At 41.6% G+C, this 27,894-nt stretch overlaps 1 protein-coding gene and 1 pseudogene across 2 annotated transcripts in view; one reads left to right on the top strand and one right to left on the bottom strand.

Moving 5' to 3' along the window:
- Nucleotides 1–27,894, bottom strand: part of DLGAP1 (DLG associated protein 1) — a 347,903-nt gene that overhangs the window by 247,027 nt on the left and 72,982 nt on the right. The window lies entirely within an intron of this gene.
- LOC148526934 (5S ribosomal RNA) lies at nt 27,383–27,500 on the top strand (annotated as a pseudogene).

The raw sequence follows: 27,894 nt of genomic DNA on the forward strand, positions 1-27,894 counted from the left end.
TTAATTGCCAGCTTGTTTTGTGGGGGCCCAAACGAACCAATCATTTCAGCCACAGTTGTGTGGCAGACCCTGGCACTGAAATGATTGGTTTGTTAAAGTGTGCATGTCCTGTTTATACAACATAAGGGTGGGTGGGAGGGCCCAAGGACAATTCCATCTTGCACCTCTTTTTTTTCTTTGCATTATGTACAGTTTGGGGCCTAGTTTTTCAAACTGCCATCCTGTCTGCCACTGCAGTATCACGCCTAGATGGGTCACGTGTTTGTGCCGCCCACTCATGTCGCTTAGCATAGTCATCCAGCTACCTCGGTGCAACCTTTTGGACATAAAAACACTATTGTGAGGTGTGAGGTGTTCAGAATAGACTGGAAATGAGTGGAAATTAAGGTTATTGAGGTTAATAATAGCATAGGAGCAGAAAAACCTACAAATTCTGTGATTTTAGCAGTTTTTATGCTTTTTTTCAAAAAAATACAGATCCAAAACACAAAACCCAGAACCCAAAACACGGAAGGGTGGTTTTGGCAAAACTAATCCAGATCCAAAACACGAAGAAAGATCCAGATCCAAAACCAAAACACAAAACACGAAAAGTGGCCGGTGCACACCCCTAGTGTAAATGCTATATGCTGCTCTAAATGTGCTACATGTCCAATTAATGGGGTTTTCAGAGATCTGAAGATCAATCACTACATAATATCATGTATGAATAGAATAATTATTTTTGGATATTAAATAAATGTAAGATGTAGTGAGTCTGTTATGTTTGAAAATATACTTACATTCATTTGTTAGAAAATATAACTCATGGATATATAGTTATAAGTTCTAGTAACTGTGGGTCACATTGATATGATGTTTTTTTTAGTTTAATTTGAAAAAAAATTAATCATAAAATTATTAAATTAATGGTTTTTTGATTCTTATTTTTATTGGACCCAGTCCAGTTGGTGTTGAGTTTTACATTATATCACAAAGCCATTATGTTCTAGTTCTATGTGCTAGTACACCTACCTGAAAAAAATCCATTATTAAATTTGCAAGACCATATTACTATTAGCAGAGATGGTGGCGACAGCAGGTGACAGTGTAAACTGTCACAATGATGCACATGTGGAATTTGCTGGGAGCAGTAGTGCTCAAGATAAATTTATACACCTGAGTATAATATAACTGGCCAGGGTGTGAGTGATGTTGATTAAATGTATAACACAGTAGTTGGTGCTGGTGAGGACTAGTCCACACATGGTATGCTTAACCACTTCTTAGATTTATTATACATAGATGAATTATATATCAGGTAGAACAACAGCTAGTATGTGACACAGGGAATTACACAGGTGTAACAGTGGTAGAGGTAATGCACTGTATCTTATCTTCACCCAATGAAGTCCAATGAGTAGAAAAAAAAAAAAAAAAAAACAGTACAAGCAAAGAGGACTGCTCAGTAGAGTTTACTGATGCAAATGGGTTAATCTTCAGCAAGCCGACCTGCTGTATAAATGGGCAGCCAATCAGGAGCAGGTTCTGATTATAAACATGGGATTTATGGGTTTGAAATTGCTGGTTATTGCAGGCAGAATGGGTATGATATCCTGGCGGCTGAATAGCCGCTTGTTCATATCCCGACGCCGGCAGCCCGAAGGGAGAAGAACCCGACTTGGCAGGTGAGTTACCTATCCCTACCCCTCTCCCCCCCTAGCCCTCCCTTAGTTGTGCCTAACCCTAACCTCCCCTCCAAGTGCCTAACCCTAACATCCCCCTGGGGTTGCTTAACCCTAACTCCTGCTTACTGCCCATAAACCTAACCCTCCCGGGGGGTACCTAACCCTAACCTCCCCCCTCAGGTGCCTAACCCTACCCCTCCCCCCTAGGGGTGCCTAACGCTAGCTCCCCAAACCTAACCCTAACTCCTCTACGCTCCCTAAACCTAACCCTCCCCCCTGCAGCTAATGCTAAGGGCTCCCTGGACTTACCTAGTCCGGTCTGGCGTCTTTCGGAGTTCTGGCATAGGGATTAAGATAGGCCTCGAAATACCGATGCCTATCTTAAGTCCCTTGCCGAGATTCGGATGTCGGTATTGAGACCCATTGCAGGTAATGTGAGTTTTAACCCTCCAACCACTGGATAATATTTCTGATGGTGGAGGACAAATACGGCTCTGATGTGTGATTTCAAACCCGCCAAGAAAACTGCCATTTGATAAGTTCCTCACTATATATAGTTTTGTTTCTATTGCAAACAGAATAGAAGTAGAGCATTAGTTAATGCGAGTAATATTTCCACTAGTATTGCTTTTGGCCATTAAATTATCTCTATGAAATAAAATGTTCTATTATTCTATTTCTTTTCTATTTCTTAAACTATTCATATATTATAGAGATGTGAGGGTAAAGTTCTCACAGAACCAACAATAACCAAATTTAAGGGTTCCGAATCAAACAGGGTCCGAGTTCAGAATTACTTTGGTGTACCGAGTCGAACAGAGTCCCGGTTTGGATCTTCCCGCGGTTCGAAACTTTTATATTATAAAAACCAACTCGGGTTTTGGATTGCATGTAAACAGTTCAAAATGACATCATTATAGCAGTTTTTTTTTATTTATTTTTTTAAAACTACAGATCCATAACTAAAACACGTGAAGGTGGTTTTGCTTAACCAAAACATGAAGATGAATCTCAATCCAAAACCAAAACACGGGGGTCGGCGCACATCTATATGTATATTATATATGAGATAACATTACAAGATGCTTTTTCATATGCATAAAATGATATGTTAGGTATAGTAGTCTTTATAACGGAAGGTTATAAGAAAATCCTCCTTCATTCAGTAATGGCAATTTTATAAGATTTAATTGATAATAAAATCTATTTCTTCATTATTTATTATGTATATTTAGCTTCTCTTGTAAATTAATATTGTTATTAAATTGTAATGTCATGCCATGTTGTCTATGAAAGGGAGCATATAAGAGTGCAAACTGGCGCCCCTCTGGGACTACTAAAAATTTGGTTACTAAGTAAATGCTTCATAAATGTCATAAGAGCTTCTAAATACGATTCCTAGCTACAAAAACAAGAAGTACCAGAAATTATATGAAGCTTACAACAAAATCCCAGGACCAGATGGCACAGTCCCAAGAACACTTGAAGGTGGTTAGTGAATACACAGAGTAGATACTAATCATGATCATTCAGCAGAGATAGCAGCCAAGCTTAAAGACCTAACGGCGCCAGATGTCATATTTTATAGAAAAAATAAAACCTGAGCCAGACAATAAGTATTACTCCAAGTTATCAATAGCTTCAGCAGTCACATATATGCGAATTGTTAATGCTACATTATTCCATTACTAAAAGAGAGGGAAAATCTATTTCGTAGTGGAGAAAAATACAAATTGATATAATGAACAAGCTTTTCTTAAAGGACCACTAAAACCTCATTAAAGTTGAATTCCCAGATAGGATGAAAAAAAATTATCCTCTTTTTGGCACTCCTCACCTTAGCCCTAGGATCTGCTTCCTGCCAGTGACGTGCGGTGAGGTCAATGGCTGGTGAGGCACACATGGAGATGGCTCTGATGGCTTGGAGCCTGTCTCAACCAATACTCAATGTAATTTTCCCCTCGCTACACTAAGCTTCAGTGTCCATTGATTCTCCAACTTGCATCACTATCTTCTCTTGCTACTGAGCTCCAATCTCTATACACTTCAGCGCACTTCCTGGTTACATGACACATCCAAGGTGTCCATCAATGCTCAAGGCACGCCCCCATACTTAGAGGCATGTCTCTATTAGCTCTCTTTCTGTGCAACTTACTGCCCATGGTGTGGCCCCTCCCCCAGCTCTGCAAGCAGTCTGACTATACAGAAGTGAGGCTGAGCTGTTGCTGCCTCATCTCTCATTTCCCTGCCATCCCAGGGAGCTCCACAAAGCTGGTGAGTGTTAACTATAAAAATGATTACAATAAACAAAGAAGATGTTTATAAGTTATAAATATCTTCTTTGTATTATTGTAATACTTTTGATATCAAATCTCAGGAGTATGACAGGGAAGGCTCTGCCTCCCCTGACTGCATTTCCCTGCTTCCTGCAGCAGTTTTCCAGAGCTTTGTCATTTAGGTCACAGCTCCAGTGGAAAACTGGGGGATTTATGACCCTGTGGAGGAGTGTATGGTTGCATGAACCAATTAGATGCCACAGTAACTGCTTCATCTTGCAGTTCCTGTATCTCACTAAGGGGAACAACGCAGTCAATGAAAACTAACCAAGTAAGTGGGAATAATGCTTTAAACAAGTCTCCTTACTGTATATAAAACCAGGGTCGTAGCTAGAGTGGTGTGGCTGGTGCTGCTGCACAGAGAGCAGGATGCCCTGGGGGCGGTAGCGGCTACCATCGCAATCTCTATTTGCCTGGTGCCCGCTGCTATGTATATTAGTATCGGTGAGCCCAGATCCTTCTTTGAAGCCCTGACTCTGAGCTCTGCCTACCCCAGCTTCCGCATTGTCTGTAGGGAGAGACATTATGATGTCTCTCCAGACTCCCACAATGACAGGCATCGAGTTAGGATCGAGTTAGGATCCTGGAGCTGTTGGCTGTGTAAACAAAGTGGCAGCTTAATACTCCCTGCAGAGTCTAGACACTGACAGTGTCAGTGTGAGACTGAGCCTGGTCACAGAGTTATTGGCCAGGTGAGTGCTGCGTATGGGAGAGAGAGAGGCTTAGGGGGGATATGCTAAAGCATAATGTGTATGGGGTATTACTGTGTGTCATAATGTGTTAGGGGCACTACAGTGTGGCAAAAATTGAATAAGTGTTATGAAACTCATGCACTATTACTGTACATAAGACCCCTAGGGGTGTATTTACTAAAGTGAGATTCTAGCTATTATCTTCTAGAAGTGCCAGTTAAATGTTAAGTAGAATCTGATTGTATGGGCAACATCTCCAATTCTAAAAACTCTCACTTTAGTAAATATATCCCCTAAAGTCCCTCTATGGAGGGTCTTGTGCCTATAACAACCACCCACTGTTCCCTTAGTGTTAGACACACACATCGGTACTTAGGCGGCTGACAGGTCTTATACCTCCAAACAGTAGGGGCTTATGCAAAAGACAGGAGATCACTAGGTAATAACTGGAGTAGTAGTGCATAAGCAACAGTAATATGGCAAGGACACAGTTAACTGAAGTACTGACACTAGTTTTGTCCAGTACACTGGAACAGGTAGTAGCAAGGGTATAATATGCAGACAGAGGATATGGACATCATGTAGAGTACTGCAATTCTTGAAGTGCAGTACAGTATTTAACCACAGGTGGAATGCAAGTAATATTACACTCAGCTCTGAACCACAGTTCTTAATGCAGTAGCAATGGTTAAACACAGTCACTATTTTTGCAACAGCAGCATAGCACAGTGATCCAATATAGAATAGCAGTTGTATTTAAAACGGTGATTCCAGCAAGGCACAGGTGAATTGCTGAACAGATAATGAATGCACGGGTCACACAGCAGTATACTAAGGAGTGTATATCAGCAGAGCTAATGCACAGTAGTGAAACAGCTGTGTAAATCCTTCAGGATGACAGCTAGGATAACAGGAACAGCAACCATGAACAGGGAAAGAATGACAAGGCTCCAAGAAGAACTATCACCGGCATGGAAGTGTGGAACTGACTGCCTTTTAACAGCACTGAAAGCCAATCTGCAGTTGCTGGGTTGCACATAGCAGTAAAAAAAACAACCAGAAGGCACTGCAACTGCAAAGAGTCCTGGAAGTCTAGCAACAACTGGGACCATGAGATAATGCAGCTTGCATGACGCGGCATCCCAGTCGCCTAGCAAATAGCAATGACTGGAACCCACAAAGGAGAAAAGCCATGACAGCAAATCTCATAACAATAATGGCAACTACTGTGTGGTGTCAAGTGTATAAGAGATACTACTGTGTGGCGTAACATGAATGATGAGCAGTACTGTGATGTGTAATGTAAATAAGGTTGCACTACTGTGTGGCGTAACATGAATGATGAGCAGTACTGTGATGTGTAATGTAACTAAGGTTGCACTACTGTGCGGCGTAATTTGAATTGGGGGTACTATTGTGTGGCCATGCCTCTTCCCTGCAAGATCGCACTCCTATTTAATTATGGGGGGCATCAATGCTCTTTCTAGCACAGGACACAAAAATGTATAGTTACGACTCTGTATAAAACAGTTAATATAAATATTTTCAAATCAGTATATGTACATTTGCCATGCCCACTCCTCTGAGTTTAAATATATCTCGATTTTGTGGACATGCCGATACTGCACCCTAGTATACAATTCCACAACCTTTTCATATGTCTAGCAACTGCTCAAGTGTTTATGATATCCACAATTACTATTTTATACGTCTTTTTAATATAGAATGATTGGTTATCAATTTCCTTAGCCAGTCATATATTCCAACTTTTTAAATCTTCTTTAAAGTGTATATTCAAAGACATTTAAATATGATGTTAGTAAGATATTCAAAGATTTGAAAGTATGACATAATTGTTCACAAAAGGCTCAGTAAAAAAAAATCTCTGTGTATGCTAAGTTTTGTCTTACTGATATTTTTTCTCTATAAAGAGAGGAGTAACATTCCACAGTCCGGCAAGCAAATCAAAATTGTTTTTACTATTAATATGAGCCTTTGTTTTGTTGCAAAAAGTGTTTTTTTTGCTATTGACCTTTATTCTAATGATACTACATAAAAATGTATGTGTTGTATGGTTATGGTATTACGGGGACAGTGTAGGTAATTCTGTCCACCTCCACATTAATCCTGTACAAGGACTTATAAGGTTATTGTTATTTACATATGTTACCCACAGTGAGTAAATTGGATTCTAACATTGAAGTGTTTACAGCAAGTGTTGAAATGTAACAATTATTGAGAAGGTAACATTAATAACATAAGGATTGTCCTCATCTCAGTAAACCTATGTGTATTAGAATAGAACACGCATAGCCAAACAATCATTGGAAGATACTGTAGCCCGCAGAATCATCTACCTCTCAATATGACCAGTCATAGAGTCCTGCAATATATTGTATCTATCTGGGGCTGCTAAAAATGTTATTCCGTTCAAATTAATCTCACCAGAAAATTTGACCTCCTCTGTAGTCACGGCCACTGGCCTGGATGGTCAAATACAGTATTTACAAAAGACAAATCCATTGCAGATTACTGTAAATAATGGTGTAATAGTCTAAGATGACTGCCTACCCTAATCTTTTACAGGCAGATCTATTGTCAACATTAAATGCTACAATAAAATACAAAGATAGGGAAGCAATTTTAGCTTCCAAACCAAGACTTCTTAGAAGAATAGCCTTTGTTACAAGTAACACGCATCAAGAGATCTCATTAATGTTGTCAACACTGAAAGTCTATACTAAAATGAGATGTTTGCTAAAGTCCCTGATATGTTATGGGCACAGGGTAAAATAGATATAAGGCTACTGCCCATTTAAATCAAACTTAAAGCTAAAATGTGTGGCCTGTTAAACAATACCCTTTCAGATCAAATCAAGTAACCAAATAGGTAGAAGGTTACAGGTTTAATACACTAACGGTACCTAATCTGCACACCTTGTTGAATGGCATACCACCCACCTCATAGATTTACTGCCTTTAGTCCCTAACAAAAGAAGCAGTATGTTTAGTCTAAACTGCCACGAGGGTGTGCTGCAAGTTCTATTGTTAAGATTGGCTGTTTGCCAGTGCAATCATAATAATTATATGATATGTGGACGATCTAGTGTTGATTCAGAGCAAAATTGTTTGCATAAAACAATAGTATTACTGAGTATTCTGCACAAGTAAAACACAAACTATTAAGTATTTATATATAATACATGGATACTTTAGGTAAATAAATTGTAACTTTTGTATAATGCAAACAAGGGATTAATATGACAGAATCCCCTTGTATTAACATATGAATAAATTGAAGTTTATCATGTTGTAGAACACGATATTATTAATGTATGAGCATTGGTTTTACCTAATTATAATATGCCATTTATACTGTTTTGTCATAAGTCTAACTCACATGCTCAGGGGGTCCTTAAACAATCACATGGAAACTCTTGTCAGCTAGACCCTGTAAAATGCTGACATAGTGTTGGAATACCCCTTAACCCTTATAATAATGGTTGAATCCTGCTTTCGCAGGTTTCAAAAGATGGGAGAGTATAGTGATAATATACAAGTAAATAGACACTGAAAATATACAAACTTTGTATTTTCCTGATACTGATTGTATTGAACTAATGAAGCAGGAATCATTGTCCATATTTAACTTTTCAAATGTTTCTTTTGAAGATGGAGTTACATACACAATATATGTTGGCTACAGCAGAGCACTGTTTACTGCATTCCAGTTTCCCCAAAGGCTTGTAGTGATAAAAATGAAGGTACACTTGAGAGACTACACCTGAAGCTGAAGACAATAGACTGGTAGACCAGGCCGCACGTGTTGCTGCCATAAGTCATTGCTCCCAAGGGCAACCCACTTATGTGGTAGATCCTGCCCCAAGATTGACTTAAGTACCATTACAAAGCTCCAGGTACAAGCTCCAGAGGCTGAGAAAAGCAAAGCTAGGAGCTAAAGATAAATGGTAAATGGGGGAAAGGTCAACGTTTAGATCTACCAAAAACACTGTACCCAGTTGTGGCCCAGATAATACATGATGAGGTGCACTTGGGGAAAGATACAATGGTGGCTATCACCAACCGTAATTGGATAGCTCCGGGTTTTGCACAGACAGCACAGGCCTTTATAACAGGATGCTTAATATGTGCATTGGACAATCTGGGTAAGACTGTCCCAACTCCTTTGAAAGTACTCCCCAGACTCAGTGTTCTTTGCAGAGGATACTAATTGATTTTATACCACTGCCCAAATGTTCCGAATGTGATGTCCTCTTGTACGAGCCTCATCAGTCACTAGCCCAGAGGGTAGGCGTGTTGGAGGGCAGATGCAAAAACAATGGCCAAGGTAATTAATTAATTAATGTCTTCCGCAGATATAGTGTACTATGTATCAATGTTACAGAAACAATTAACTAAAATACATAGTTAGGTGATTTCTTCTATTCCAGTCCTTTATCGTGATACAGGTATCCACTGTATACAACCAGGAGATTGGATGATAATTTGGAAATATACCAGGAAGGCTATTGAGCCCAGATTTGAAAGTTTATTCCAAATCCTGATGAGTACTCTTATTTCAATGAAACTTCATGATAAGGACACCTGAATATATGACTCTGATTGCAAAGTCTTCTTCCAAGGGGAGTTGGAGTAATTTGATATTGTGATTAGATACAAGTTCCTAGGCCCCAAGTCTGACAAAGGCTTGTGGAAATGTATATTTTGCTTTGCTTTGTTATAAGTTTAATTTTAGCTTTAAAACTATCAAAAGTATTAAGCTGAGTAACTGCATATATAGTTTTCTATGAAGAGATAAAGCAATAACAATATCTAGACTGAATGTATAATATGTTCACAATATAATACAATAAAATATTTTATTAAATTTACACAGTATTAACATATAAAAGACATATATAAATCAGCATCTAAATGGCCATTCTCGCATATCCATCATATTGGATCAATAATAGCGTGTGTGAACAATCAAAAAGGTCCACTTGTATAAATAAGTATATTGATCTCCTTTAAGATTGTAATTATGTCCAAATAGAGCAATATTGCACTCAAGTCCCATCAATAATTATGCTCCTTATTAGGGGGTGGGGGGGAATGAGATTTCCAAAGCAAGTTTCAGCTGTTAAATGTCCACTCCAGTAATACCTGCAGTTTGCCAATCAACACTCTCTGCAGCCAACCAAAAGGTGATTCAAGGTAGCTATTTCAAAGAGGGTGAAGAATTAGTGGTACAGTCTCGGTATATTTACCCAGCTCTCCTCTCCCTGATGTAAAATCCCTTCCTCCGTATGGTTGCAGGGGGATAGATGTTGTCTGTGTGTGCTCACACCTCACACCTTTGCAACTGCAATTTAAAGTAAAGGTTATAGGACAGTTTAGACTGATCCTTGAGTACCTTACAGCTGCTTGATACGGTATGTGTCTTATAGTGAGACTAGCCTGCTGTAATGCATATAGCTGATAACTTTTCTGACCTGATACATGGACACATGACGAAAATCAAGGAACTGAAAGACCAGTTTAGGAAAACACATGGTAATCCAGAGTATGATCTTGATGATAATGAATGGTTTTCCTAATTAAACCCAGCTAAATGGTTTAATGATTTCAATAGATGGATATCAGGAATTCCATCAATTATTGATAAAGGTTTAGCTTTGTTTGTAATCATTTAGATTGCTATAAAATTTGCTATTTTTCTGATTAAGAAATTATTTACACTTGACTGTTGTATTTCCAAGGAAAATACACTAAAGGCCTTGATGATGATTCAAGTCTATGATAACATCTGTGCCAAAGACAACATTCCAAGCTGTGCCATTTGTGGAACCAGCCTCATTGAGGATGACAAGCAAACATGTGGACAATGCAAGGCTATCATCATTTCCCTGAATATTCATGACAAGATGGACTGAATAAAAGACAATTAGAGACTGAGGACCGTGGACTTGCTTTATGGGGAATGGATCAATGCATAATCCTATGTTTAAGTTCTTGTAGATGGAATTTATATATAAATGTACCTATATTTAGTAGATGGTGTGTGCCTTTAAATATTCATAGCTTTAAATGTATAATATTACAAAGAAAGATTTCTGCAGAGCTTTCAGCTGAATAACCTTGGAACGTATAAACATGCAGATAGGGTTATGAATAAGACTGTGTATCCCTAACACCCCCTAACACTCCCACATGTACAGATAATAATGTAATGAATGCTAACAAAGACTGCTGTAGTGAGATATAATGTGTGAATATTCTGATATGTTGCAATTACAAGAACACTGTGTTTTATATTATTGTCTACCCGCAAATATAGTCAGAGTAATCTTTGAACACACAACTGATGGATGTGTCTTGATTTGCCTCTCCTGAGATCTCAGTAATGCAGGGGTCTGACATACACTAATGAACTTAGGCTGGTGATTAAATACAATAGATTGGTTCCAATCTATCTCTGACATGAGTGGTTTTGGAACAAAATATGTCACTAATATATGATTATAATTAGCTTGTGTGCTTTTTTAAAAAGGATATAGCGTACTTTTTCAGTTGAATGAACATGTAAATATTTGGTGTGTGTTTTGCCAAAGAAATACCGTGTACATCAAACCCAACTACACCTTCATTACTCACATGTAGGGTATAATCAGCATACCTTTATATTAGCCTGGCTTACCTCCCTCATAGCCCAAGGTAAATTGCTGTGCCGTACATGGACAGGTCAGGTTATGGTGAGGTCTCTGGAAGGGATGCAGTCAGGAAGCCGACGTTCAAAATGCCGACTGCCGGCTTCCCAACTGTCAAATCCCAGCAAGGTACTAATATCAGGCGTCAAAATCCTGATGCCTGTCATTAGACCTACGCCGGGAGCCCGACGCCCGTCATAATCCCCTGGAAGTAGCAGCAGTGTCTGTTGTATTCCTGTATTCCTTTCTCTACTCCTTAATCTGTTTCTGCCTATGTAGAAAACCAGAAGTTGGGAAGCATGGGGTCTTAAGGAACATCCGGTCAGGGTAAGAGAAATTGGCTTAGTCAATTAACCATCCAGCTTCAACAAAAATAAATATATAAAAAAAATGATGACCAGTCTCAAAATGTAAAATGTGAGGTCTGATGTGGTAAAGATACGTAACTGTGGTTTTATAAAGGAAAGTGATATTTTATATATATACTTTATGTAAAACTGATCTTTCCATCTCTTTGTAGATGTCCATTCAACTCATTAGTAAAGATAATGCAAGCTGAGGTTGATGACACATAAAGGAAATCAACTTTTAAATGAGCTGCAATTACACTTTTCTATCAGTCCTTGAGGTTAATCACTTTTTATGAAAATCTTTTCTTGTGTTCATAAGCAACTGTGTAATATTTAATTAAATTAGTCCATTCATAGTAGATGTCTTGCAACAACACAATTTGGCAAAGCCCAATGAAATTATACTCTATCTTATCTATTTAAACTTACAGAAGATCATGGCTACTAAAGACATTGTTTTCAGGGCATGAAATGATATACTGTATTTATTTATCTACATTCTACTTACAATACATGAAAATATTTTACTAAACAATGAGTGTAATTTTAAGAAAAGTGCCAGGGAGCAGTGACCAGTGAAATAACTAATTGGTATACATGTTTGTTTATAGAGAACCCCCCCCCCCCCCCCCAACTCGAAGCACTCTGGGCCAGATGCAGCATTGTATGCATGTCTGTTTGCATGGATTCATACTTAAGATGTTTTTACATTATTTGTATTTTTTATTATTCCTTTAACCATTGTTGTCTACTACAGTGAAATTATTATTTTTTTTTTTTTACATTTCCATGATAATAGCGAGTTGTATTATGATGCCATTAATCTCGTTAATAAAATTATTTGATTATTGATTATACATTTTTGTTGTGTCATCCCTTATTTGCCAATTGCATCCTAGAATTCATGTTTAGGTAAGAGGGTATTTGATCACTTATATCTTAAATGCTGACACTACCTTTAACAGTCCTATACTTCTAGGCTCCTTTTTATAGCGAGTAAGGGACTAGTTTTGATCTATAAATTACCCTTGTCAGGGGCCTATTCATCAACACTAAAATAACGTTTTTAAGGACATTTTCCTTAAATACTGTTATTTTAGAATTCATGAAGTATCTTAACATAGGAGCTATCACTGATATCTCCTGGTTAAGTCCCCCTGCGTTAATTTCCACACTCCCCATACATTAGTATGGGGCCGTGGCGTAACTAGGGCAGGGCGAGCGGGGTTCGTGCCCTGGGCGCCGTTGGACCGGCGGCGCGTGGGGGCGCCGCCGACCACGATACCGGCCCGCCCGCCCTAGTTAGCCAGTGTAGCGCCGACCACAATGAGTGCGGTCAGCGCTACACATTTGCACAGGACCGGCGCTAGGCTTCCAGCGCCGGTCCTGTGCTGCACGCCTGAGCCCGTTCCCTCCCCCTGAGCGCTTGCCCAATAGCGCTAGGAGGTGGGCTCAGGCTGTGCATAACACACGCATCGCCTCCAGCGCTGGCGGCGATGCGTGTGTTAAACAGCAGCCAATGAGAGTCAGATAGACTCTCATTGACTGCTGCAGCACCCACTGCAAGAGCCGGACTTCCGTCCGCGCTTGCAGTGGGTAATGGGACTCATGACGTCTGTCCCATAATGCTGAGCGCGCCAGCCCGGGCGGGAGCGGCATCGCGGACAGGAGCAGGAGCAGTGTGGAATCAGGTAAGTATATTTTTATATATATTTATTTATTTTTTAACCTATCTGCACAACGGGGGAGGGGGGTGGCTACTACTGGGGGGGACCTCTACTGGGGGAGGTGTGGCTACTACTGGGGGCGCCATTGGGAGGACCTCTACTGGGGGGGGGCTACTCTACTGGGGACTACTACTTGGGGGGGGGGGACTACCACTGGGGGCATTCTAAAAGGGGCCTATTACTAGAGGCACTGCACTCGGGGGACCACTACTGGGGGCAATAATAGGAAGGGCCACTACAGGGACCACTGGATAGGGGGGGTCACTACTGGGAGCCTGCATCAGGGGGACCACTACTGGGGGCACTGCATGGGAGGGAGGGACTACTGCTGGGGGCACTATATAAGGGGCTTACTGCTAGGGGCACTGCGGGGACCACTACAGGGGGCACTAGATAGGGGGGATCACTACAGGGTGCCTGCATAAGGGGACCACTACTGGGAAAACTGCATGGGGGGGGACTACTGCTGGGGGCACTATATAAAAGGGCACTGCATAGGGGGGGGACTACTACTGGGGGCACCATATAAAGGGCACTGCATAAGGGGATACCGCTACTGGGCGCACTGCATTGTGGGGACTGCTACTGGGGGCACTGCATAAAGGGGAACACTACGTGGGGCACTGCATTTGGGGGGCCACTACTGGGGGTACTGGGGGCACTGCATAAGGGGGGACACTACGTGGGGCACTGCATTTGGGGGGGCCACTACTGGGGGTACTGAGTAAGGGGGCTCATTTTTCAAATTTGCCCTGGGCTCCAAATACCCTAGTTACACCACTGGTATGGGGATATGGAAATTATGTATTTTCAGAATTTGATGGAGTTACTATCCGCCACTGTGAGGTGGCGAATAGCAGGGGAGACTTACCTGCTTCCAGCTGATGAGGTCTCCCGGCGTCTTCCTCCGGCACTCTGGTCCATCCTCTGGCTCCGGTATCTGATTGGACACTGTGTTCTCCCACCAGAACACAATAAAGTTTACAAGAAAAATTAATTTTTTTTTCTAAACTGTACAGTGTTCTGCTGGGAGAACACGTGTCTGAACAGCCATCGGAGCCGGAGGTGCTGCAGCAGGCAGGTAATTGCGGGACAGGGGGGAGGTTTTCGGAGGGGTGCACACAAAATTACCGCAGGTGTAGGCAGTGCTGCACATGCGCTGGTTTTACGAATGTAACCGTGCATGCGCAGCACAGATTACAGCTGCGGTAAGTTAGAGTAGAGAGGGAAAACTATCTATTTCCCGAAAAGCTGTCATCGCAAAAATGACAGCTTTTCGGAATAGATAGTTATGGAGAGGAGGAATGATGAATTTCTCCGGTAATCAGGTAGAACTCCATGCGAGTTCTAACCCTGATTACCTCCAAAGAATTTTAAGTTATGATGAATAGGTCCCTTAGTGAGATACTCTCCTGTTTTAAATTCTATTTCCTTTGGGATAAGTTGGGAAACCCACTAGTTCCCCTTAGGTTGCAGAGACTGGGCACCCATGGTGCCAACCCAATGGAGGAGCATGGAGGCAGTCGCTGCCTGCTTCCTCCCCAGAAAGAGCAGCACAATGTCAATCACCGACCTTCTGCTGCTGGACTACATGTGGGAATGCAGACCTGTACAGACATGCACAACTATCTCATCTAGCTCCAAAGTGCGCTGTCTTGGAGTCATCTTGGACTCATCCCACTCCTTCAAACCACATATCCAGGATCTCTCACAGTCCTGTCATTTTCATCTCAAAAATATTTCCAAGGTCAGACCCTATCTCACTCATGATGCTACTAAAACCCTCATACACTTACTGGTCATCTCAAGATTGGACTACTGTAACCTCCTCCTATCTGGTCTCCCCAAATCCAATCTCTCTCCTCTCCAGTCTTTTCTCAATGCTGCTGCTCGGCTCATCTTCCTCTCCAAACACTCTACATCTGCCTCTCCTCTCCTACAAGCACTCCACTGGCTCCCCTTCCCTTTCAGAACCCACTTCAAGCTTCTCACCCTCACTTACAAAGCCCTCTCCAAATCTTGTCCCATTCATATCTGTGATCTAATCTCCCTTCACTCTCCTGTCCACCCTCTTCATTCAACTAATGCACGCCGCCTTTCATGCCAACTGATTACTTCCTTTCACTCTCGCCTCCAAAATTTTGCCCGTGCTGCACCGCACCTTTGGAACTATCTTCCTCTCCCCATCAGACTTTCCACCTCTCTACAATCATTCAAACGGGCTCTCAAGACCCATTACTTCGTTAAAGCCTCCCAGCTCTCATCCTAACTTGCTGCTATATGCTCCTTCCTCCCCGTCTACTGCCTTCTGTGTCACACCTGTTTGTCTGCCCTTCCCTTTAGAATGTAAGCTCTTACGAGCAGGGCCCTCTATCCTCTTGTGCTTCTCCCTACTTTACTTTTATCTACTTCTTACTCCCCACTAGGGCATATAACACTTGGTTGTTTAAGCTCTGCTCCTTATGTGGGTGTTATGGTCACTAATGTAGCAATGTATATTATACATGTCCTTGTCCTGCATTGTATTGTATTGTACTGTAAGTCTTTGGTCACCTATTTGTTTATATACTTTGTAAGGTGCTGCGGAATACTTGTGGCACCATATAAATAAACAATTCTAATAGGAAGTTCCAGCAGCCGCGGAAGAGGCCAGAAGATAGAGCTCTAGTTAGGCAAGTAGCAAACAGTTAAAGAGACAGTACCACGTTTTGCTCTTGTGTGATCACCGTCTGTCATGGTACTCGTTCCGTGCAGGGCAAGTTAGAATTGTTTATTGTTGAATGTGCCACACTACGCTTACACAGTAAGTTGAGGTGATGTTGTCAAAGTAAGTGTAGTGGCTTGACAGGTTTAGGCCCTGCATGGCTGCTGTTGTGTTTTGTTGTCTCCTTACAGGGATCTGTAGGCAAGTGAGCGGACGAAGAACAAGAGTGAATACGGTGAGGAAACATCTGTGTGTACTGTCTTTTACGGTCTGCCCGTCTCTTCCTTTTCTCCTTCTGGGCAGACAGTAGGCATTGCACCTCGGTCCAAGGTCGAGTCTTCACCTGATGCGAGAGTACCAATAGGTGAAACTCTGGATCTGAGGCCAAAGGTGCCAGTGATGATCTTCACTTAAAACCCGAATCCATTTTGGTTGGTCCTTGGTCTGGTAGGGCGTGTCGGTCGATGTCAAGGAAGGACGGTTCTCACGTCTTCTAGGTCATCGTGTCCGTGTCCTGTTTGGAATTCCAGGACCATCTGATCAATATGCGGCCTGAAGTTGAGAGGGTGTGATGCAAGGTAAGCTATGGAAGTACACCTGCACAGCAGCAGGCACCGCACCACAACACCTCTTACACATGCAGGCAGGATATATGTATTTCACCAGTCACACTGAATTCTGAAACTACAAATGTATGGCTAAATACCAATGTACTGTATGGATGTGCCCTGAATTTATTGTTCACATAAGCATCTGCACTGAATTTATTGTTTATATATGCATTTGAGACGATTGCAATTGTTGCTTATATTTGAATCAAGTGACAAAAATTGTTATGATATGATATGAAAAAACATATGATGCTAAGACTGCAATTGAGTCAACGATTATTGTAATTGGTGGCTGTATGCACATTATCAGAATTTATTGACAATATTTTGCCTGGCTTTTTCTTTTTTTCTCGTTCAAATTTTATGACAATCCTTTTGGATGATGTTTGTTTTGTTTATTTGCTCACATTTTTAGTAGAAAGATTAAAAGTTAAGTTTTATAATAGGCAAAATTAGCCAATTTTCTTAACCTACAAGTGTGCCCCCCCAAAAAATCCCTTTTTCTTTTCCTTCCCTAATTGTTACATACTCCTTTCCTGTAGAAAGAAAGCACTCTCCAGATTGTTTTAAGTGTTTGAAATTTTAATTTTAAAATTTTGAACATCCCATCAAGCTGCCGATGTTTCGATTCTATTGCATATATTATGTTTTACTGCAAGAGGCTGACAACTCAAGTCATTACATGTGTCATATATCATGTAATGAGCATTTCACCAAAGTATATTATTATATATGTATTGAACTGTAACATTGGACTATGAATTGAACTGTGATTTTATGCTACACCTATTTTTCAAAAGTCTCTGAATAACAGTAATATGATGTTGTTTCGCTATACTCATCACTGTTTTCATTGTTTAGACATGTGTCACAGTGTAACAGGACTCGGCTCTTTACGTGGCAGGAAATAATGATAACCCACAGCACATGTATCTGATGGTTACATAAAATTGCCTCCGTACAGACAAATGTATACCTATACGTGTCTGGGCACCAAGCTGGATGTGACGCAAGAATTTAGGGCTAATAAGGAAAAACTGTAGACTATATAGGAACAATTATTTATTCTACATAATAAGCAAGAAAGTGTGTGTGTCTGTTTGTCCGTTATGCACGTACAGAGTTTTGTACCTAGCTCCATCAAATTTGACCAGGATTAGGTTTTTGGCCATTTTTGAAGTTTATCAGAGCTATGGAGGTCTACATGGGGCCCACCAAGTAGGTTGTGGAGTTTCTGATTTGAAATTTTGGTTTAAGAAAGTTTAATCAAGATGTCTTCCAGTGCCTAAAACTGCACTGATCTGAAGGCACAGGCTGATTTGTACCAGTGGGGGCAGGCAGAGCAGTGAGTCAAAGGATCAACTGTCACACTGCACCTGTATTGACAACTACAAAATTTCATATGCCATGGTCTCCAATGTTAGTATGCAATGTAAAAAATGAAAACTGCAGGTGTACTTCAAGGTCTATTATTCAACCCGGGCAATGCTGGGTATCCCAGCTAGTTCTAAAATATATACATTAGATGTGATTCACTTTGGTTTTCAAAAATATTTATTCATCATTCTGATTTTGATTATTACAATATTTTAACACTGGTGTAAATGAATATTGGATTAGGAGACAAAAGTGTTGGCAGAAGAACACAATGTCACAGAGGTTGGGAATTGCAGGCATGTGTACAGCACTAAGGGGAGCAACCTTGGAGCTGATCTGTGACAGTGTATAAATACTAGAAGCATGGTAACATTTTCCTACAGTAAAAAGAGCCCCAAATCTACAAATATAATATAATACTAATAACATGTCAGAGGTATTTACAGTATTCTTTTTCTGGCGAATAAGTGCTATAATACTATTATAGTACTATAATACTCAGTCGTTCTAAGTAGAGATGAGTAAGTCTGGTACTCAGAGATCCGGACCTGCCCAAACTTCACGTTCCGGGCCGGGATCCGAGTCCGGCACGCGTTTTTCCGCCTGACTCGGATCCCAAAATGAGGCAAAACATCATCATCCTGCTTTTGGATTCTCACAGGTTTTGGATTGTATAAAAGTCCCTCCCCACGGTGATTGGCACCATTTGCTTGCTTAGTCTTAGGCTGTGCGTTGGTGTGGTGCTATGCTCCATTGAGGGGGGGCTTTCTTGTCCAATACAGAGGTGTGCAGGGGCGTGCTGTGTTGCCCATCAAGGGGTTTGCTGTGCTGTGTTGTACTATCCAGGCAGGGTGTGATACTGTAGGTCATGATACAGCAGTTTAAAATTGGTGCAAATTGACATGTGTGCTGTACCCCACTTAGTTTGTGTTTGTTGATATGGAGAATGATCAGTTGAGAGGAGAGCAGGAACCACATACTAGTGCTGGAGCTGCTGCCAGTGACACCAGTCATGATGATACTAGTACGTCTACATCATCTACTAAAGCCAATGCACAAGGGCACACAGTGCTTCAGTAATGGCTTCTAAAATGAAATAACCAATCTTTTAAAGTGGTAAAGAAAAAAACATCAAAGGGAAAGTTAGCTGCAGAAAGACATACATTTGGCAACATGCCTTTCACCACACAAAGCGGTAAGGAAAGGCTAATTGTGCATACACATGTTCAGATAAGCTGTCAGATTTGTACGATAACATTAATGATCCTATCATTATCGTTTAAATCTGACAGCTTTTGGTCCCTGCAAATGACCAAATGATGGGCGATGTGCGGCCACATATGGTCATTATCGAGCATCGTCGGTAGTCTGTGCAAGCAGGCATACCTGGTCGATATCGAGCAGGTTAGCCTTTTTGCTATAGGGACCCGCGATTGTTAATCGTGGGTCGTTATAGTTGTAAGGGGCTTGCAGCATGTGTTGGATGTTTGATAATGATTATCCAACACATGCAGGACGATCAGATAACAATCATTATTGTTATCTGATCATCCCCTCATTGTACCATGTGTACACACCAATTGGCCTTGGTCATTATTTATGACTGGTGTTTCTGCTTCTCATGATGATGTAAGCCCTTCTCCCTGTAGACTTTTCAAAAAAATTAAATTTAGGCACAGGAACAAACTGTGCACTCAGAAATGTCACAAATACCTGAGGAGAGTCTAAGTCTGTCGGCAGGTGCCATGTGTGAGCCTGACCTTTCCAAAACTGAACTCGAAGAGGAGCCTCTTCCCTCCACTTGTGTGTCTTCTGCAAATGTGGGGATGAGTAGCACAAGTCAACATGCTGACATAGAAATTGAGGATGCTTCTGTGGAAATGCACCAGTATAAGGAGGATATTTGTGTAGCTGACGCTAATAAGGATGTTGATGATGAGGATGTTGTTGATGAGGATGTTGTTGATGAGGATGTTGTTTGTGTAAATCAGGCCCCATTGGAAACAGTTGTTGCCCATGATAAGGAAAAACCCATTGTAATGCCTGGGCATAAACAACAAAAATCCACTTGTTATGTGTGGAATAATTTCTACCCAAATCCGGGCAACAATTGTCAAGCCATCTGTACACATTGTCATGCTAGAGTAAGTAGAGGTAGGGACCTTAATCATCTAGGAATCTCCTCCCTATTATGACATCTACAGCACATCCATCAAAAGTGTTTGTAAAATTCAGAAACTTTGTCTAAAAAAGTAACAACAAGCAATCCAGTGTCAGCTAGCTCTCTTCTCTCTGCTAGATCCAAGCTCCTGGCATCTTCACCACCAACACCTTCATCAACAATATCCTCAAACATGATCGGAAGTAGTCCTGCATCCGGTTTGCTCACACAGTAAACTTGGTGGTGCAAAATTTAAAAACAAAAATGACAGAGCCGTGCAGGAGATGCTCCCTAATTCGTACTACTAGCTTCCAGTGTGATCTTTCATAGAAAATGCAGCAATGCAACTGTGGTAATAGTTAATATGCTAAAATGCCTTTGCTCTAAGGGCCTGACTCAGAGCCGGACGCTATTTGCGCTCGCTCGTTCAGAAAAAGGGGCCGGATATTTAAATAGAGCGCTCGCTCTTTACGGTCTGTTGACGCCTCTATGTCTGAGCGAGTGAATGAAATATGCGCTCGCTATTTTGTGAAGACGCCCCCTGGCCGTTCGCATCATACGTCATCTCCGCTATTTATTAGATTAATCGAGTACATCGAAAGGCGTCTGAACTGCTCGCAGTGCTTGTGGTTGGATTTTCCTACCGCAATCATGCGAACAGTTCAGCCTAAGAGACAACCAAGTGACGTGGCCGATGACGCTGCTTTGTTAAATATGCACACCCTTAAAACGCCTGTTTTGACCATTTGGCACACCTGCGTTCGGATCTCCACTCCCCGTTTTCAAGCACCTTCCCCTGTTACCACCCACAAACGCCTCAGCCTGTCACTCAAATTAGCAGGCACTCGCTATTTTGCGAACACACAATTTCCGACTGCACTGACTGGTTGGCGCATGCGCATTACGACCCATACGCATGCGCAGATGTGCGAACATCACTCGGAGCGAACGAGCGGCTCTGAATCAGGCCCTAAGTATATACTTTTTTATTGGCAGGGGAAAATTTTTAGCAATGTTTGCATAAAAAAACAACCCAAGATAACAATTAAAGAACATTTTAATTATGCCCATCTCAGTCAGGGCCACTTATGAATATGTAATTATGGAGTGCAGAGGGCATTTTGTGATGTTACTCAAATTAATGTATGGAATGTTATGGTTCAGTGTATGACTTTATAGATAGCAGTCTGGGGTGCAAACATTTTATACCTTCTGATGGGTAGAGTTTCAGATGTGCTCCTTGCCAAGGATTGGGCAAATGAATGTACCTAGTTTTGTGGAAGAATATGATTATCTAAATCAGCATGTGGGGGTGGAGATAACGTATTTAGCGCAGTGTTCCTCATTTCACAGATAGGAACATGCTCTTTAATTAATGGGGAAGCGCTGATTGGCTGAGAGCGAGGGAGCAGTTGCTATGGCAGTGTCCGCTCTCAGCCAATCAGTCCTCCCCCATTAATTTTAATGGCAGTGTCCCTTGTTCATAGACATATAGTATGTACACACCCACCGATGCACTATGCGATATGTCGTTCATTGGCTGATTGAATAACATATCGCATAGTGTATACTCAGATAACGCCGGCACTCCACGCTAAATATAATACTGGCCTGGGTGCCCTCAAAATGGTTAAAAAACCAGGCATATAAACAAAATAACAGCGGCACTCTCAGGACTTGAAAAAAATAAGACTCATGACTCCACGAGGTCTGCGTTCAACGTTTCAGTCGATTGGACTTTCATCAAGAACAGCAACAGCGTGATAACAAACATACCTTTATACCCCCATACATCCCATAATGTGAACATGCATCCTGCCTTGCCGCCCGCCGAGTGAATGACGTCACTCAGGAGGGACCGGCGCATATATGGTGACGCGGCCACTAAGAACTGAGGACGCCACTGGAGGTTGCCGTGGCAACCCGGTTCTGAATAGCGGTCGCTGGCAACTGAATGATAGAGCAGAAAACATCCAAAGGCAATACATAAGGCACATGATACCAACATATGGTCTATGTAATCATGGTTAATGCGCCAGTGTCAGAAATACGAAAGTAATCAATGTACGTATGCATGAATGCACAGGCAGGTGAGTCAATAAAATATAATACAATACAATAAAGTGTGACCCAACAAACAGTGTGCAAAATAAAAAATAGATGAAAATGATATGCAAATAGTATTGCATATAGCAAAGAAATCCCATGAGTAAAAGGGAAAAGGGAGTACACATACCATAAAAGTATATATGTGAAAAAACAGAGGTCATGGGTATATTGGACCTCATTCAGAGTCGGTAGTTGCGGCCGCACGGTCGTAAGGGAAAAGGGGCCGGATATGCAAATGATGCACTCGCAAGTTGCGTCCTTAAGATCGGATCGTTAGCTGGCCGACCAAGGGGAGGATGCGGCTGCAAGACAAAAAATATGCCCCCTTCTCGTACGCATTACACGTCGTCTCCAGCCATATAAGGATTAATCGAGACCATCGGTAACCATCGGAACTGGTCGTAGAGCTTAAGGTTGACCATACCCTCTCTTAAGCACTACGATCAGGTCAGTGTACAAACCACCCATGTCACGTGTGCCATGACACTACTTTGTTAATTATGCACTCCCATAAAACGCCGTTCGCATAATTAGGCACGCCTGCATTCGGATCTCCACTCCCCCGTTTTCAAGCACCTTCCCCTGTTACCACCCACAAACGCCTCATTCTGTCACTCAAACTACCGACCTGGCTGTGTTCAAGGAGAGAGAAATTTGTGATCGTAGCAGCTAGTTTGCGCACGCGCATTGCGAGCTTTATGCATGCGCAGTATAGCGAACATCGGTGGTGTACGACCGTGCAGCCGCAACGACCTACTCTGAATGAGGTCCATAGTAGGAAGACCCTGTACGGGTGGCCCTGGATAAATGTTAACAGAACAAACAAATGGTGTATGGCCATAACAAAACTGGGACCATGATATAAGTTTATATAAATATGTCCACAGTGACACAACTGGAAACTCACTAAAGAATAAGGCAAACCAGAGGTGTTGTTGATCTCAAATGCTGCTGTACGTCATAGACACAGCAAAAATGCGTATATATCATAATTAAAATAGTGGATAATGGGGGCACAAAACATGAGGAAAACATGGAAGACAAGGAAAACGGAAGTGATGGCTGAAGTGCAAATAAGGATAGTGTCCAGTTACAGCACCAGGTATTCCAAGGTGGTCCAAGTACTGACCTGGCCTACACTGCTTAGCTTCAAAGATCAGATGGTATAAGGCAGTGTTGGCTAACCTTGACACTCCAGCTGTTATGGAACTACATAACCCAGCATGCATTGCTACAGTTTTGCTATTAGGGCATGCTAAAACTGTGGCAGGGCATGCTGGGATATATAGTTCCACAACAGCTGGAGTGTCAAGGATAGCCAACACTGGTATAAGGTGTGTCCAGTGTAGAATGGCTGTAATCAGGACATAAATAATCCAGAGTATATGCACGGCCAATGGGCCCACTGTGTCAAAAACGTTCAAAGGGAAGTGGGAAAGATGGGAAATGGCAAATACAAGGAAAAACAAGGGAAAACAATGGCAGAAATTCTATTGCAACAGTACATAAGATGTAAAATGCCTTGCTGGACCACGGAGGGTAAGAAATACCCAGTGTTATGTTCTGGGTTGTTTGTGGACCCGGGGTGGTAGCAGGAGCGATCACAGAAGCAGATTTGAAAATAAAACTAGGGTTTTTAATAAGTGCTTGAGTAGACATATAATGTTGCAGTAAATAAAAGTCCAGGAATATATAAATGTGCACAAGAGTTCTGTGGTGGGAGTAAAAGGGTTAATGTCCAAGTAGTAACAATTAGAGCTGTCCAGGTGTGCAGGTAGTGAAACTGAAAATAATCAAACCAGGTATGCAGGTAGTGAACTGAAAATAATCAAGCCAGGTATGCAGGTAGTGAACTGAAGCGCAGGATGTCAGCAGGCTCAGGCACTCAGGTATGGGCAAGGGTGATGGAGGAAGCGGGGTAGTACAGTGGGAGCTAGGAGCTGACAGGCAGACTGGCAGACAGCGAATTCACTGGAACAGGATAAGCACAGAGAACTCCCTCTCAGCTAGGCTGAGATACACATTGCACTGGCAAAGAAGGAAGGCACTGACCCTTCCTAAATACCCCATGCCATGCTGTTACTGGCTGGAGGGAACATGTGACTCACCAGGATTGGCCATCCGCATCACATGGCCAGAAGGCAAGATGGCGGCGCCCATGCCAAACGGAATGGAGACGCCGCCAGGCCTTACCAGCGCAGAGTGACAACAGGCCCAAACAACAATGCGCACAGCCAAAGCCCCCCGCCAGACACCAGCTCTGCCACCAGACAGCCCGCGCCACAATGACCTCACAGGTAACACTCGCCTAGCGCCATGCTGAAATACCCTGGCCGTGACAGCCAGTGTGTGCTGGAGAGAAAGTTAGCTCTAATAACAGGAAAATCTTTTTCAATAATAGCATGAAAAAGATAATTGTTCGAGGAAAAAGAGTGTACCAGAAAAAAACTTAATCGTTCATTTATCCTCCAGATCACTCAGCATGTCTGAGTCTAAATTACTGCAGAGGGGCCTGTCATTCATTCATACTTGTCCTTTTAATGGTTTCCATTGGAAAAAGGACTTATAGAGACTCAATAGGAGTCTTAAATTGAAAGAATTTTTTAGCAATTCTACCAATATATCACCTCTTACACCACCGACTCCTTTCAAAAAAACCTCCACTTTTGAACCTTGTTCTAATAACGCTTCCATTAAGAGCTTTATTAGAATATTAGACCATGATGTTACCACACACTTGAAGGGCTCTAATACCTTACATCATAATCTATCCAAAGAGGAATTTGTTGCCCTTACCACCCTTAGTAAAGACACCTCCATTGTAATTCGCTCAGCTGACAAAGGAGGAGCTGTTGTTATCCAAGATAGGGACCACTATGTCAATGAAATTTACTGCCAACTAAATGATACAGACACATATTCATTTTTGACTCATGATCCAGTGACCAAATTCAAGAATGAACTTGATAGCTGCTTATCTGAAGCTCTACAACATGGCTTCATTACTAGCGACACATTGCAATTTTTGACTGTAGATAAACCCACGGCCCCCCTGCTCTACAGTTTACCCAAGATACATAAATCTCTTATCTCACCCCCGGGTCGTCCCATCATTTCCGCCAGAGATGGACTATACAGTAAAACCTCCAAATATCTTGACCACTTCTTGCAACCTCTGATTTCACAAGAACCTACCTGTTTGCTTGATTCACATTCTCTGCTTGAGAAATTACATTGCTTACAAAATCTCCCTACGAATCTTATTATGTGCACAATAGATGTCAACTCATTGTACACCAGTATTCCACACATAGAGGGCTGTGAATACATGGAATTCTTTTTGAAAACACATATGGACTATCAGGGACCTAACATTGACTTTTTTATATGTCTTCTTAAACAAACTTTAAAAAACAATTATTTTATGTTTGACAACAAGTTTTTTCTCCAAAAGAAAGGCTGTGCCATGGGGTCTCATGTAGCCCCATCCTTTGCTAACGTTTACATGTTCGCTGTTGAGAAGGAACTCTTTTTGAACAATCCAGACATCAATCAATTTTTAATTTTCTTTGTTTGTTACATAGACGACATTTTGGTACTTTGGTCTGGCACCGAGGAAGAGTTTATCACAACCATGTTGAAGATCAATTCCATGCATAAATACATCACGTTTACTTTTGAACATAGTTCTAAACATGTACATTTTTTGGACATCAATATTTATTGGTCGGGAACCAGCTTCAACACTACGGTTTATCATAAACTCACTGATGGCAACTCTTTACTACATGCACAAAGTCATCATCCTGTGTCTCTAAAAAGAAGCCTACCATATTCACAGTTTCTACGAGCTATTAGAATTACCAGCGATCCTCAACAAGCGATTGTGGAAATTGACAACATGGCCATCAAATTTTTGGAACGAGGTTACAGACACAAAGATCTTCTGCTGGGGGCGAAAGAACGAGCCATTTGTTCAAACCAACGGTGTAACCAGCAAACTGACTCTGCACTTAGAAACACAAATACCATGGTATTTGTGAATCAGCACAAAATAGCCAGCAAGTATATTAACTCTACCACTAAACGCCTATGGCCTATTGTCAACACGGACCACACCATTAAACCTCTATTAAACTCTAAGATTATGCTTGGATATAAACGTGGTAAGAATCTAAAAGACTGGCTGGTGCACAACGATGTTAGTTGTGGACCTGCCAATACGGACCACTTTCTCACTAAAAAACCTGGATGTTATCGGTGCACTGTTGCACTACATGCGGATACTTGGAAACTGGACCAGATGTTGTACATCCACACTCTGGGAAATGCATACCCATCAAACATGTGTTGTCTTGCACCACCAAGTATATCATTTACATGATTCGCTGCCCTTGTGGACTTGTCTACATAGGGAAAACTACCTGTACAGCCCGGATTTGAATGGCCCAACATCGGACTGCAATCAGACAGGCCCTAGAGGGGAAGGAAGTTGATCAACCCATAGCACATCACTTCAAAAATCTATGACACTCCTTATCTACTTTGGTGTACAAGATAATTGATCACATCCCCCCCACAAAACGAGGGGGTGACAGAGAGAAGAAACTTCTCCAACTCAAGGCTTTTTGGATTAATAAGATGAACACGGTTTCCTCTTCTGGACTGAAGGAACAATTATCTTTTTCATGCTATTATTGAAAAAGATTTTCCTGTTATTAGAGCTAACTTACTCTCCAGCACACACTGGATATTTCTTACCCTCCGTGGTCCAGCAAGGCATTTTACATCTTATGTACTGTGGCGATAGAATTTCTGCCATTGTTTTCCCTTGTTTTTCCTTGTATTTGCCCATTCCCGTCTTTCCCACTTCCCTTTGGACGTGTTTGACACAGTGGGCCCATTGGCCGTGCATATACTCTGGATTATTTATGTCCTGATTACAGCCATTCTACACTGGACACGCCTTATACCGTCTGATCTTTGAAGCTAAGCAGTGTAGGCCAGGTCAGTACTTGGATGGGAGACCACCTTGGAATACCTGGTGCTGTAACTGGACACTATCCTTATTTGCACTTCAGCCATCACTTCCGTTTTCCTTGTCTTCCATGTTTTCCTCATGTTTTGTGCCCCCATTATCCACTATTTTAATTATGATATATACGCATTTTTGCTGTGTCTATGATGTACAGCAGCATTTGAGATCAACAACACCTCTGGTTTGCCTTATTCCTTAGTGAGTTTCCAGTTGTGTCACTGTGGACATATTTATATAAACTTATATCATGGTCCCAGTTTTGTTATGGCCATACACCATTTGTTTGGTCTGTTAACTTTTATCCAGGGCCACCCGTACAGGGTCTTCACACTAAGTACCCATGACCTCTGTTTTTTCACATATATACTATTATGGCATGTGTACTCCCTTTCCCTGCTTCTTTTACTCATGG

Source organism: Taudactylus pleione, unplaced genomic scaffold (genome assembly GCF_031769625.1).
Source record: "Taudactylus pleione unplaced genomic scaffold, aTauple2 ptg000093l, whole genome shotgun sequence".
Lineage (NCBI taxonomy): Eukaryota > Metazoa > Chordata > Amphibia > Anura > Myobatrachidae > Taudactylus > Taudactylus pleione.